Raw genomic sequence first — 15,971 nt, 5'->3', positions numbered from 1 at the left:
TCTTTTAAGCTGCCAATATTTGATAGAAGACTCATTTATTCAATAATGTGTTTTCCTTCATCTATTGCTTCACATTTTTACATTGTGTATGTATCTGTTAACAAGCACATAAATTAGCCTAAAGGATATTTTCTGTTTTAACTTTTTTGACTGAAGCAGACGATAAATTCTAAAGTATTTTGGACTGAATGGAAAATAATACTCTAACCAAAACGTGCATGCATCTTTAAAGGCACATGCTGAAAGCACGTAGAAAACTGAGGGGAAGATGAGCAAAAAATATATGGAAACTCAGACAAAGAATGAAACAAAAAAGAAGAAAAGTACTCTTCAGAGCACGTGACGAATCCGGCTGCCATCCAATCCCCCCTCGCCATAAAAGGATCTGAGGGCTCCCTGATCTGCTTTTACCTGCAGGGCTGGATTCCATGCGCTCCACCCTATCCACGTGCACAACATGTGATGTATCTCTAGTTAAAACACACACACACACACACACACACATACACACACGGACGCATGCACGACGCACGCGCGCGCGCGCACACACACACACACACACACACACACACACACGCACACACACATTACAAGCTGCCGCAGCTGGCTCATAGCAACTTGCAGCCGTTCTGTTGGTTGTTGTTTTTTGTAGTTTGGCTCACGTGTGATATCAACGTGAGACTTTATGATAACACTGTGATAGGGCTGTCCATGTGTCTGTGTATGTGTGTGCGTGTGGCTGGGTGGGTGCATATATATATGTATCTGTTAATATATATATATGTGTGTGTGTGTGTGTGTGACTGGGTGGGTGCATGCATATATATATATATATATATATATATATGTGTGTGTGTGTGTGTGTCTGTGCCTGTGTCTGTGTGTTTGGCCAGTAAGAATGAGCTTATATCACAGACTGACATAAGTTTACAGTTGGACCAACAAGAAAGTGAGAGCTGTATTATCAATGACTTCTCCAATGCCATGGGAAATCATTTACAGTTTAGTCGTTTGTGAAGGACCATGACTCTCAAACTAGGAGGCAAAATTGCACTGGGTCTTAGTGCTGCAGTCTGGAGGGGAGGGCGGGGCATCTGGCCTTTTGGAACCATCCCAACGCCGACTGTCCTAAAACCCTCTTGGCCGACCGAGAGAGTGAATAGAATAGCATAGAATATGTCTTTATTACCAAGTGTACCGGGGTCACAAGGAATATTAGGGGTGTGGGAGGATAGTACATTACAAGATACGAACATAAATCGAAAATCATACACAAACACAGATACAGTAGAAATTAGGATACATACAAGTGCATATCAATATAAAAACTTGTGCATACTCACACATGCATGTACTGCACACACACACACACACACACACACACACACACACACACACACACACACGTTTGAACAGAAGCTGCTGGATGGAGCTGATGACTAGATCTGGTTGTTGATTGCACAATTCTATTTATCATACTGGATTTGTTCGAGAGACAAGGCATTGACTGCTTTGGGGGAAAAGCTATTGGCGAAGCGATTGGTTTTCGTCCTTATACTTCTGTACCGTCGACCAGAGGGGAGCATCTCGAAAATACCAAAAGCTGGATGTGATTCGTCCTGGCTGATTGATTTTGCTTTTTTGAGTATCCTCTTATAATATATGTCTTCTAGAGAAGGTAGATCAGCTCCAGTAATCTTTGTGGCAGTTTTTACTATTCTGTTAAGGGCTGCAGCTTATGCTTTGAAAATGTTTCCGTACCAAACAGAAAAAAAACCGAAGGTTTGCACACTTTCAATGACTGCTCGGTAGAAATCAACCAGTTCCGGTTTTGTTTTGTTTTTTCTTTGTTTGTTTTTTTGTTGTTGTTTTTTTGAGGCACCGAAGAAAGTACAGGCACTTGCTGTGCTTTCTTAACAATTTTTTCTGTATCTTTCTCCCATTTCAAATCGTTGGAAATGATCAGTCCGAGAAATTTAAAGTCGCTGATGATCTCAACTTGCTTGTCTTTAATGACAAGTGGAAAGGGGTCAGATCTGGTCTTCCTGAAATCTAAAATTAATTCTTTTGTTTTTGATACGTTGAGTTCTAAGTTGTTTTGACCACACCAGCTGACAAGTTCCAGTAATTCTTCCCTATATTTTAACTCATCACTGTTCATAATCAGCCCTTCTAGAGTAGTATCGTCGGCAAACTTCACCGTGGTGTTGCATTCATTTTCAGATGCAGTCATGTGTGAATAGTGAGTACAACAGTGGGGATATAAAACATCCCTGTGGGGTGCCTATGTTGAGAATGCATGTGGAGGAGGTGAGGTCACCAACTTTAACAACTCGCGGTCTGCATCATAGAAAATTTAGGATCCATGCACAAATTGATTCAGGCAGCGAGAGGTCTTTCAGTTTAAAATATAGTTTTGATGGCACTATTGTGTTGAACGCAGAGCTGTAGTCAATGAAAAGGATCTAGCATAGCTGTTAGGATTTTCGAGATGTCTGAGGACGTGGTAGAGACCTATGCTAATGGCATCTCCACCTGATCTGTTAGCTCTATAGGCGAACTGAAAGGGGTCAAAAGATGGAAGAATGCAGGTTTTAGGAATTGTAGAATCAAGTGTTCAAATTCAGATCTGAAAACTTACCATTTCCGTCAGCATTTTTGTTCTGGGCGGAATGGTTACACCAAGGTATGCTTGTTGGTGAGTATCTTCGTGCTAGTATTTTTGTAGTCCTGTTTTAATGCATTGTGTATTTTATGAAGTTTCGGTCTTGGATGTGATGCCATTTTTTCTATCTGGTTATTTTTAATGGGCGCGCGCGCGCGTGTGTGTGCGTGCGTGTGTGTGTGTGTTTGTGTGTGTGTGCGTGTGTTGGTGAGGTTACAGTGCTCTGGTACGCGTGTGTAGGCATGTTTGTATGTCCGAACAGAATTATGTTAGAAAATAAGATATATGTTAATGCTTATGCAATTTTGTTTTTAGTGCAGTTGATATTTAATGTCAGTGTGTGTGTGTCTGTAAGGGAGGGACATTTATATATATATATATATATATATATATATATATATATATATATATATATATATATATATGTATAGAAACTACCAAAAATAATCGTCAGCTTATATCACAGATTGACATAAGTTTTACATTTGGGCCAAAAGCAAAGTGAGAGCTGTATTATCAGTGGTTTCTCCTGTCAGTGGGAAATCATTTACAGCTTAGTCTTTTGTGAAGGACTATAACTCTCAAACTAGGAGGCAAAATTGCACTGGCTCTTAGTGCTGCAGCCTTGTGGGCTAGTTGGCCTTTGGGAACCATCCCAACGCCGACTGTTGGCCGAGAGAGTGGGGATATAACTTGGGCAAGACACTCTCCACTATAATCAAATTCTAGCCCAGATAGTCGGAACAGCAGTTGCCCCCTCTGCTGTTCTGATGGTCATAGTCGGACACGACTGACTATCATGTATATACATATACAAACTTTGTTGTGTTCATCTGAGGCAGAAAGTCAGAATGAAGAAAGGAAAGTTTATATGCTTTGATGTTTTAGATGAGAGAATGTGTCCGATCCACCCATCATGATTTTGAAGCCGGACAGGGAAAGTTGGAAACTTCGATGGGTCTGTATTATGATCAGAAAACAATGAAATGTTGATTGCAATACAGTATTTTTAAGCTTGATGGAACTATTCTGTTTCCAGCACACAGTAACTTTCGGTATATAATGATACGGCCCTATAACTATGATATGGCATGACATCACATGATATGATTAGCGCCTATCCCCAGTCAGAGACCAAGTTCTGAGCGCTTTACAAAAACGAAGTCATTTGCGTGACAGGCTGCCTACCAGGATAGAGCCGACTGAAAGCTACCTTTGGGTGCTCATCATTTGTTTCCTGTGTCATGCGGTCAGGTTTCAGCCACACACAAACACACACACACACACACACACACACACACACACACACACACACAACATATTACGTGTATGACCATTTTGTTTAAGCGCGTTGGGTTACGCTGCTGGTCAGGCATCTGCTTGGCAGATGTGGTGTAGCGTATATGGTTTGTCCGAACGCAGTGACGCCTCCTTGAGCAACTGAAACTGAAACTGAAACCATTTTGTTTATCTACTCTACCATGCAGGCAGCCATGGTCCTTTTTGGGGGAGGGAGGACGGGGAGGGGTGGGGGGCGGTGTGTGCAATGTATGTTCTTGTTTCCATAATACATCAAACGCTGACATGATTACAGGGCCTTAAGCGTGCGTCTTTTGATATTCTGCGTGCGTATTCACACGAAGGGGTTCAGGCACGAACAGATCTGCACATACGTTGACCTGGGAGATAGAAAAAAAAAAACACCTACACCTTTAATCTGCTAGGTGCGACGGGGATCGAACTCAGGAAACTGGGGCCAGAATCCAGCGTTCTGACCAGTGGACAACGGCACCCGTCACGGAAGGACATCCCCATCCTGGGGGCAGCATTTAAATTATCATCAGTCTGCATGTATGTGTTATAGTGTGTGAGTGTGTGTGTGTCTGTGTGTGTGAGTGTGTGTGTGTATGTGTCTGTTGTGTGAGTGTGTGTGTGTGAGTGTCTGTGTGTGTGTGTGTGTGTGTGTGTGTGCGTGTGTGTGTTTGTGTGTGTGTGTGTGTGTGTGTGTGAAATCAAGTCAACATTTTGTATTTCAAGATGGTAATTGAATAAGCAACAACTGTTTTATTACATCAAGCCATTTAGATAATAGAAAATAAACAAAACAAATATAAATATAGATAAGAAAGAAAAGAAGAAAACAGAGGAGAAACACAGAAAAAAACACCGAAAAAAAAGAAGAAAAAAGATACATGCATATTTGAATCAGGCGATAACGAAATACACAGTAGCATTCACACACACCCTCATATAACACAAGTAAACCGCCAGCCAAAACATACACAAAACATTTCTCAAATAATAATTTAGGTTGTAGCTAATAGATATATATTCGTGTTATTGTTCATCATTTGCACAGTTAATAAGATGATTTTTCATATTTTTCTTAAACACATTCTTATTCTTTATATTCTTTGAAATGAGTGGAAGGTTATTCCGTAAGTTTCCACCAGAGTACAGGAAGCTGGATTTATTAAGGTTATTTCTAGGTCTAGGTATTTATAAATATGGTTGTGTCTGTGGTCATTTATTTTTAAAGTTTCTGTTATCTTTTTGGGAGCATTTCCGTATATCACATTATGCATGCAAACAGCTCCGTTGATGAACAGCCCCTTGTGGAAAGATGATACATTAAGTAGTTTATAATAAATATGGGTCAGGGAGCTCGACTTCAACAATACTAATTTTAACGCTCTTTTATACATACGGTGAATAAATTTTAAGTTTGTATTGCTGCAGTTGTCCCATACAGTTGACGCATAATCGATAATTGGCAGAACATGTGCACAGAAAAAAAGCTTTCGTGAATGAACGTCAAGGATCTTTTTTTATTTTTGCTAACTGACGTATTTTGCTGGAGAGACGTTTTACTAAGTAAGTCATACGGTCAGTCCAAGAGAGATCTTTGTCAATAAAGACACCCAAAATCTTATGTGATTCTACCTCTATGTGTTTCATCCTTTGTCTTTTTTGTCGTGCAGCTATATACATACATTTAGTTTTCTGTGGGTTTAAGGACATATGATTTAATTGTGTCCAGCCACTAAATCTCTGAATGTTGTCTTGAAGATCATCTGTGAGTTTGCATGCATCTGAATTGCTTGAATGAAATGAGGTGTCATCTGCGAACATTTCACATTTACATGTCACGGAACAAGACAAGTCATTAACATAAATAGAAAACATTATTGGCCCTAAGATGGATCCCTGTGGTACTCCATGTTTGATTGATTTAAATTTTGAGGTTTGATTATTTACTGCTACTAACTGTTTCCTGTCGGAAAGAAAAGATTCTATGAGTAAAATCCGGTATTAAATTATAAACTTCTAATTTACGTATTGATAATGAATGACTGATCGCATCAAAGGCTTTTTCAAAATTTATAAAAAGAAGACATGTAAATTCATTTTCATTAATTTTTTGCAAAATACTATCAGTAAGTTGTACTAGAGCAGTATGGCAAGAATGTTTTTCACGAAGACCAGACTGATCTTCGTGGACTAGATTGTTATTGACAAGAAACGAATTCAAAACTTTTTGCAAGTGCTTTTCGATAGGTTTTGCTAGAACAGACAAGACAAAAATTGGTCTGTACTTTGATGGATCAGAAGAATCACCTGATTTGTGGAGAGGAATGACTCTAGCTTGCTTGAATTTTAATGGAAAATATTTCATCAATACACAAATTGTATAGATATGTCGGTGTATCGACAATAACAGGGGAAGAAAGCTTTAATAACCGCCCATCCAAACCGTCCAAATCACGTGTGCCAGAGTGTTTTAGCAGTGATAAACTCTTACTAACTATTATGACCGTCATCGGTTGGAAACTAAATGGATCGTTAATTTTCTTTGAATGAACATACTGTTTTAAATCATATAGGTCATTTTCACTGGTTCTATCGTTTGGTATAATTTTATCAGCAAAGTTTGCAAAGTGATTATTTAAGTGATCTGCTCTTATATATGTGATAATGTTTTGTTTTTTGTTTGTTTGTTTTTTTGTTGCTGTTGTTGTTTTTTTTATACATGTTTATTATTTAACATGTTAATGGCTTTCCAGATTTTTACGGGAATCTTTTGTAGAAGCCAACATTTCTCTTTTTTTTTTAATTAGTTACATTTGCATTTACGTTTCATTCCAATTACCTTATTTCTCTGTTTCTTAGATTGCTCCCTTGTTCCATAGATATTAAGATAATCTCTAACATATTTCAATGTCGATTTCTTTAGTTATCCATGGTGGTTTTGTTTCTTGTTTAACTCTTTTCCTTACAAATGGTGCATGTTTGTTGTACACAGCAGAGAATTCAACTGCTTCATCAGGATCTCTAATCTGGTACATGTAATCTAAAGGTGAGTTTGCTAGATCTGAAAGAAAAACATCTTTTAAAGTTCTTGAAATTCCTATGATATATTGTCTTATGTCACACCCTTGGAATTCTAACATTATTTCTGAACCATGTAAAACAAATATAGTAATGATCACTACAGCCACATGGTGGAACACATGACAATGTTTTGTTTTGTAGTTGTATAAATGTGATCTATTAAAAGTGGATGTGCTTACAGTTACACGTGTTGGTATGTCAATGAATTGTTCTAGCCCATGCATTGAGTAGTTCTGATATAATTTTGGTTTGTGTTTTTGTAAATCAAAAAAGTCTCCCAAAATGATAGTTTCATAATCAAATATAATCACTTCATCCATAACAGAACTAAACCTATCCTCCTAGTCTGTATTCTCTGACGGGTTTCCATATACAAATCATATTAAAAGAGGTTTATTACCATTTGTCTTAATTTCAACCCAGACTGATTTTACATTATAAGCTTCAAGATTACTTAGTCATTTATGAAGACGCAAAAATATATAAGTAAACCTGTAGTTTTGGGTTTCGTTGGGTCTGATCGAATAATTTGGTATCCTGGCATGTTCATGTCTGCATCTGAAATGTGTAAAGACAGTCGAGATTCAGCAAAGCAGAAAAGATGAAAGTGATTACCAGAGTTATGAAGGATGGTAGCAATATCTTCCTTTTTGTTTGTTGCATTGTTTATATTTAAGGGGCCTACATGATGTCCCTGCTTGGTTGGCCACGAAACAGATGTAACTGACATGGTTCAAATCATTAGAAGATCAAAATTAACTGCGGGCGATGGTAGCCTTCTAAGTTAACACCTGTGTACAAGTACAAACCCAATATAAAGTGACCAGGTCACTAAAATTAATAAGTTAACATAAAAGAAGACGAAATCACTCAAGCAAAGTACAGCGATAAGCTTAATCAAAATTCAAGAAAACAAGTAAATTAAGCAAGAAACAGTTCTTGCTTTCAAATACTGAAGAAAGGTTACAAAAATGTGGACAAAAAGGAAGTCCAAATACGAGTACAATGACAGCAGGCAAAAGGTTACCAACTGTTGAACAAGGTTTCGTTCCGACTTTCGCCACTGGTGCATGAGAGCCCGAGTATTTACAGTCATTGCTGTACATTGGTCAACATCTGACCACTGTACACCTCCCATTCACACAACCAGCCAAATACCTATTGTATAGAACATATTTGCATATTCATTTACACAAGTAAACAATATTAGTGGACTTTATCACGGGGGTGGGAGAGGAGGGGGGGGGGATAGCGAATTCCTGGGACCTGGAATTTTGATTTAGAGGTGGGCAGTGATAAGGAGAGTGCAGAGGTGGTGGAAGAGGATTGGATAACTTATCTTTTTGGGGGTGAGCTTGCTCATCAAGGTTAGTTTGATGATTTTCATAATAACGAGGAAAATCTGCCGAAGATTTAGATCTTCTGTACGGTCGAGTTTCCTCTGGTAATGAGGATGTGAGTCTTGGTTGGTTGGGCAAAAAATAGTCTTGTGGAATTGTGCTGTTCGGTTGGGTATTTGTCCACCATGTCATTTTAAGGTTTTCCGCCAGACGCGCAGTGCCCCTGGCGTTGGGGTGAATTATACTGCTGTACAGGTCAGCATCTGAGGTAAAGGTAGTGATCAATAAAGTTTATGTTAAATCGATCGCATGCTGACTGAAGATGACGATTTGTCGGCAAGATACTATTATTAAAATGATGTTTGCCTCTTGCCGGCAAAATCGAGCTAAAGGTCACCCGAGCCTGGGGAAACTTTTTCAGACAGAGAGTAATGAGGTCAGACCATGTCTGCAGTGATACAGGGCCAGAGGGACAAGAGTTGACGCCAACATGAACAATCACGTCTTTGACATTGGGGGTCACGGGAATTGATTGTAGCCAGGTAGAGAGATCATTGACTGTCATACCTGGTACACATAGTTTGAACACGTACTCTCGTCGTGGGGCTATACGTTTGGGATTGACGAAGCGTATGACAGAATCACCAATGAGCAGCATCGTTGCTCTTTTGGGAACAGACATGTGGGAAAGAATTTCAAGTGGGGGTAGTTTCGGGGCTGGAGAAATTTCACTGTCCTTTGCTGTGACTGATTCCGCTGGAAGCGATGCCGAGTCAGCGAGTATAGAAAAGGCGTTAGCTGTTGAAACAGAGTACTGTACAACATCATCACTTGTGTTGTTTGGAACAGGGGCGCGAGGGAGGGGGGCGGGGGAGGTGACACGTTTGTTCTGATTGTCTTCAGGAGAAGACAAGATGGGATCTGGGTTTGACACAGGCCAACTATCAGACCCTGTAGCACATTCTATAGAGGAGGGGCTGCTTGTAGCAACAGTCTGACGACCACTGTCACACGGAGTGCAGGGAACATGATCAGGTCCAGCTTGTGAGTCAGCATCAGTCCTCATGGTCCTACCACACAGAGTGCCAGATATCATTTGTGATTCTGTTTGTGAGTGACTTGATACCATTTCTTTCTCGACTGTTTTCAATGTCTTTACTTCAGACAGGAGGGACCCAAGCTGGGTTTTGATCGACCTGTTTTCTTTTGTGAGCTGTTTGCATGGTGTTTTTTTTTTTCTAGATTCAGTAACTGAGATTGGGAATCATCTATTTTTGAAACAAGAGTGCCAAATTTATTACTGATATTTACACGAAGTTCGTTTTTGGTAACAACTTTAACATCTTCTATGACAGATTTAACATCATTTTCCAGCGCTGATTGTGCACTGGTTACAGTTTCTATCTGCAGTTCCAAAAGAACAACCTTGTCTGAAAGTTTAGGAAGTGGGTTAGAAACAGACAGGCGGTGAGGAGGGGGGGGGAGCGGGGGGGGGGGGGGGGGGGGTACAGTTTACACCGTTTCCTTGTCCTCTTCCCAACAGGGGTAAACAGTTTGTTGTGCAGCTCACTGGATAACACGGAAGGGGAGGGTGGAAGGAGGATGAGGCCCTCTAGAGCAAATGCTTCCGGTCCAGACTGAAGCAACAGGTGTGGTGACTGGAGAGGGGGGCTGTCAACAGCCGGGGTTGCAGGTAATGACGTCATACAACACAAGCCAAAGGCAGGAGCGACCAGAGCAGGTGTCCCGGGAAAAGCACGGATAAACTTGACAGGAGTTTGGAGTAAAGATCTACATAGTTTTTTTTCACTGTTATTATCCTGCATAAAGGAAGAAACAAAACCTTTCAAAAGTTCACATTCTGACGAATCCCAAGTTGGACTATCGATGCCCTGACACAGCAAAGTGTCTGTAGACTGTGAGGTAAAGAAAATAGAGTAACATTTTTGAGGACTGATAGAAAATATGGATAACAGTTTTGAAAAGTGAAGGAAGAGGTTGTAGAGATATCAATGGTGTAGAAACAGTTAACAAAGTTTCTTTTGAATCGTAAGCGCTGTACTGAATCGAAATTGTAGAGTCTGGAATGGCCAAGTAACGAAAAAGTAAACATTTTCTCCAGCCACAATTTCATCTTTCCAACACATAAAACGCTTTTGGATTATGTCCATGGTGGGTTGCTGTTTGTTTTTCTCGTGAGATGGAAGGGATTCAGTCATAATGGATCATGAAAGTAAAAACAATCACAACACACTCGACAACGCTCAACTCTCAACACTCACTCGTAGTCATTGTCGAAACTGTCCACTATTTCACTGTGGAACGGAACCCATGATGAAATGTGCAGCTAATAATCCATGCATGAATGCAATGCCAGGACACAGGGCCACAATGTCCGTGGAGCCCAGCAAGTTACACACTATTTTAAACCACGGAAGAGTGCAGCGTGTACTCCCAGTACAGTCTGTCACAGTGCTTGTGTACTCAAAATGATGTTTCAGCATAGCAAAGGTGTAATACCCAATAAACTGAAAATTCAATAAAAAATAATTAAAAAAATGACACCACTGAATGCAAAATTTCTTTGCCGTGATCTACATAGTGAACGGTCGAACGATCATGGAACGGTAAATTAGTAATTAACAAAAGAACTGATAATTTCCCGAGAGCTCTTTCACAAAACCGCCTGTCCGTTCGTGAGCACACCTGACATGTGTGTGTGTCTGTGTCTGTGTCTGTGTCTATGTCTGTGTGTGACTTTGTCAGTTGTGTGTCAATGTTTCTCTGTCTGTGTGTCTGTCTGTGTTTCAGTGTTTGTGCCTCCACGCGATCGTGTGTGTGTGTGTGTGTTCTTCCTTCAGTTTAACGTCTTTTGCATTTAAGTGACATAAGACAAGGAAAATAAAAACAGCAGCAATAACAACACGAAAAAGCACTTTCTTTAAACTGCGATGTTGATTTCATTGTATCATATTTAGAATAGGATATGTCTTTATTACCAAGTGTACCGGGGTCACAAGGAATTTGGGGGGGGAGGGGGGGGGGCGGGGTAGTACATAACATGATATGAACATAAATCGAAAATCATACACAAACACAGATACAGTAGAAATTAGGATACACACAAAATTTGTACAAGTGCATATCAATATAAAAAAAAACTTGTGCGTTCTCACACATGCACGCACTGCACACACACACACTGACTGACTGAAACCATTTATTGTCAGATTAACTGTTTGTTGTACTGACCACACACACACACACACACACACACACACACACACACACACACACTTTCTCTCTCTCTCTGTCTCACACACACACACACACACACACACACACACACACACACACACACACACACACACGTTTGAACAGAAGCCGCATATTACATGCATTGTAACATCCCTACAGAACTGTATTCGGAATATTTCGGAGAGGCAGTAATTGACATCCTAACTGCACTGCCACCTGCAACAACATCCGACATTCATGTGAATGGCTCACACCCTGCACATACTCTATGATCGTCATCCTTCCCAAGAAACGAAATCTTCAGTTAAGTTTCAGTTTCAGTAGCTCAAGGAGGCGTCACTGCGTTCGGGCAAATCCATATACGCTACACCACATCTGCCAAGCAGATGCCTGACCAGCAGCGTAACCCAACGCGCTTAGTCAGGCCTTGAGGGAAAAAAGAAGTGAATAAATAATAGATAAGCTTACACAAATAAATAAATAAATAATAACTATAATGTAAAAAAAAAAGAAAAGAGAAGATAACAATGATGATAAATAAGCAAATAGATGTAAAACATGAAGACACACATTCACATATACACCCACACATGCATAACAGATATGCACCGAACATGCAGATCTTCAGTACTGCCAGAATCACTGCACCATCAGTTTGGTCAGCCTTGCTAGCAAAGTTATTCAGAAAATGATTCTGAACAGAAGCAGATACCATTCTTTCTGAAGTACAGTATCCATTCTACAAAGATACAAGTGGAATCAAACATATCTTTAACCTGCAGACACTTTGCGAGGAACACTCTCCAAACCAGAGGGAGCACTGCCACTGCTTCACAGACTTCAAAAAAGCGTTTGACAGAGTGTGGAGAGTGTTGTCATACTTTATTGGAGTTCGTCGTGGATTACTGTCGTCTCCCACACTGTTCACCATATTCCTGGAGCTGTTGAGTATGATATCAGCACAGTCAGCACTGGAGAAAGAACCACCAGGAACCTTGACTTCATATATAACATTGATGGCCTGGACAGCAGTGAACAACAACTTACCAAGCTTGTTAAAAGCTGCATGAAACAACGACCAGAGTATGATAAAAAAAAAAAAAGACAAAAAAAGACCATGTTTATGACCAGATGCAACACCACCAGACATTGCAAATAGATGGAAAAACTGTTGACAGACGCCCAGGCTTTGACACACAACTGGAAGGACCAGCAAAACAGTCCTGTGTCTCACCACGTGAGAAGAAGATGAAGAAGATGATCATAAATTATTGCTTTCAAAACAACAGATCCCACTAAATTTCGTGTTATCCACATGAAGAGAAAGTTTCGCCATAGTACATTTCTTTTATCCTTTTCCTTTCTTGTCTCCCCCTCTCGCCCCCCCCCCCCCTTCCCTTTGTTTGCAATATTTGTTTCCACCACCAACACACACACACACACACACACACACACACACACACACTGAAACAAATACCCCTTCATGGCAGCACACACACACACACACACGCGCAATGAAACAAATACCCTTTTATGGTAGCACATACTCACACACACACACACACACACACACACACACACACACACACACAATGAAACAAATACCCTTCATGGCAGCACACACACACACACACACTCTCAATGAAACAAATACCCCTTCATGGCAGCACACACACACACACACACACACACACACACACACACACACTCAATGAAACAAATACCCCTTCATGGCAGCACACACACACACACACACACACACACACACACACACACACACACTAAAACAAATAGCCCTTCATGGCAGCACACACACACACACACACACACACACACACACACACACACACACACACACACACACTGAAACAAATACCCCTTCATGGCAGAACACACACACACACACACACACACACACTGAAACAAATACCCCTTCATGGCAGAACACACACACACACACACACACACACACACACACACACACACACACACACACAATAATAATAGAAATAAGTCACATTGTACATCTTTTGAATTTAAAAGGAACAGATATAACGTTTTGTCGGGTTCCTTCTCACCTTGGTCTCCTATATAATGAATGGGCTGACAGGGCTGCAAGAAAAGGTGCAAAACACCAACAGGGAACCACAGACCTTTATGTGCCTTTGTCTGTACAAGAGGGGTACCGCTTACTGGAAAAAAACATGATGGAGCAAAGTTAGGGAAGTTTACCAGCAAAATGGCAAAGTTTTAAATAAAAGTATAAAATTAATAATATTCAACAACCGGAATCTATCAATCAATCAAATACATTCAGTAATTTATTCAGATTAAGGCAGATTCAGGTATTATCAAACAGGATAAAAACGCTTTCATAACAAAGTTCAGCAGAGATGTTAAATGCATATGTGGAGAATGTATTTCTAGCAAACACATACTCTTTGAATGTCAGAGTCTGAAATCGTTTTTCCCAAACTTATCGGAAAATTCTTTTGAATGTATTTTTGACACTTTCAAGATGTTATCTGCTATTGCAGAAGGTTTGCTGCATAGTCCAATTGGACATTTGTTATAGTTGTTACAGTTGTTTGATGTTAGCGTTTCCTTCTATATTGTGCCTGTGTCTCCCCTTTTAATGTCTTATTTTTTCCAATGCTCTGTATCCTTCCCCACCACACACGCACACATGCGCACACACGCGCACACACACATACACATCCATCATTCTTCACCCTCTGCCCAATACCGTTCCCACCACCACGCCCCGCCCTCCCCACACACACTAAACAAATACCCCTTCATGGCAGCACACACACACACACACACACACACACACACACACACACACACACACACTGAAACAAGTACTCCTTCATGGCAGCACAGAGAGAGAGAGAGAGAGAGAGAGAGAGAGAGAAACAAGTTCCCCTTCATGGCAGCAGAGAGAGAGAGAGAGAGAGAGAGAGAGAAACAAGTTCCCCTTCATGGCAGCAGAGAAAAAGAGAGAGTACATAAATCAGACAGGGTTTGGGAGAAAATAATGTTGACACACGTGCACAGTTTGTTGTAAACAAGTTCAAGGTCGGTCGACATGCAGTAAATGAGCCATCCATGCTTTAACCGATTAAGATAACAATGATAACACGTGCACATGTTTTGCTGTAAACAAGATGGGGGAGAGTGGGTGCACCTTGTTACCCGTTCTTATCAAAACGGTGTTGGTAAGAACCAGCTGTGAGAAGTAATCTTCACGTGTTAGAAAATGTCAGAAGATTATCTCCATTCCTGCTGATGAACTGGCTCGAGGGATGTTATTTCCGCTTAATCGGAAAACTTCTTCGGAAAACACAGTTTGAACACATGGTAATGGTCTGTGGCGATAAGAACATCTCGCTTTGAGACGATACACAGAGAAAGTCAGTTCCATGCAACGCAGCTTTGGATAATTATATATTGATATGAGTATCTCTTTCACTGTAAACAAGCTCTCACACCACTGACACGTATAAGAGAAGAAAAAAGGCAATAAAATAAAGGTGGGTAGAAGGGGAGAAATCACAAATACACGAATGACGTTTTCATGAAATGTATCATTTTGACATGTCTTTAAATGTATTGTGTCATTTTGATATGTCTTTAAATGTATTGTATCATTTTGACATGTCTTTAAATGTATTGTATCATTTTGACATGTCTTTAAATGTATTGTATCATTTTGACATGTCTTTAAATGTATTGTATCATTTTGACATGTCTTTAAATGTATTGTATGGACTTATGTACAGAGTGTCCTGAACAATACAGGAAGAAACTAACTGCTCACAAACACGTAATTCTACGATAGACCATTGCCTCACTTATGAAATGACTGAATATAGTTCATTTATATTGTTTTGTTGTTGTTTTTACAAAAGAGGATTCTTACAAAATTATGATAATGAAACACAAAAGTGTTTACAAATGCGTTAATACTAAACAGGGAAAAATGAAGCAGAGAAGGCAGAGATAGAATACGGTGGCTGCATATTGATCGTTGGTGAATGATCACAGTGGTATTATGTTTCTGAGGAGGAATGTTCACTACATTCTACTTTCATTCATGAAATATTGGCGTTTTCTCTTCTAAAAGTTTTCTTTCTTTTCTTTTTTTCTTTTATTTATTTATTTATTTATTTATGTTTCTTAATTTCATATTATTTGATATTAACTAGGGGAGTCATGTGGCATACAAAAACATGTGACAGAAAAGACAGAACATCAAATAAAGGCGTCATCATCACTACACTTTAGTAAGAGGAACAGCAATTCAGAGAGCA

The sequence above is a fragment of the Babylonia areolata genome, chromosome 14 (genome assembly GCF_041734735.1).
Source record: "Babylonia areolata isolate BAREFJ2019XMU chromosome 14, ASM4173473v1, whole genome shotgun sequence".
Lineage (NCBI taxonomy): Eukaryota > Metazoa > Mollusca > Gastropoda > Neogastropoda > Buccinidae > Babylonia > Babylonia areolata.
Note: the sequence above shows the minus strand (reverse complement) of the source record.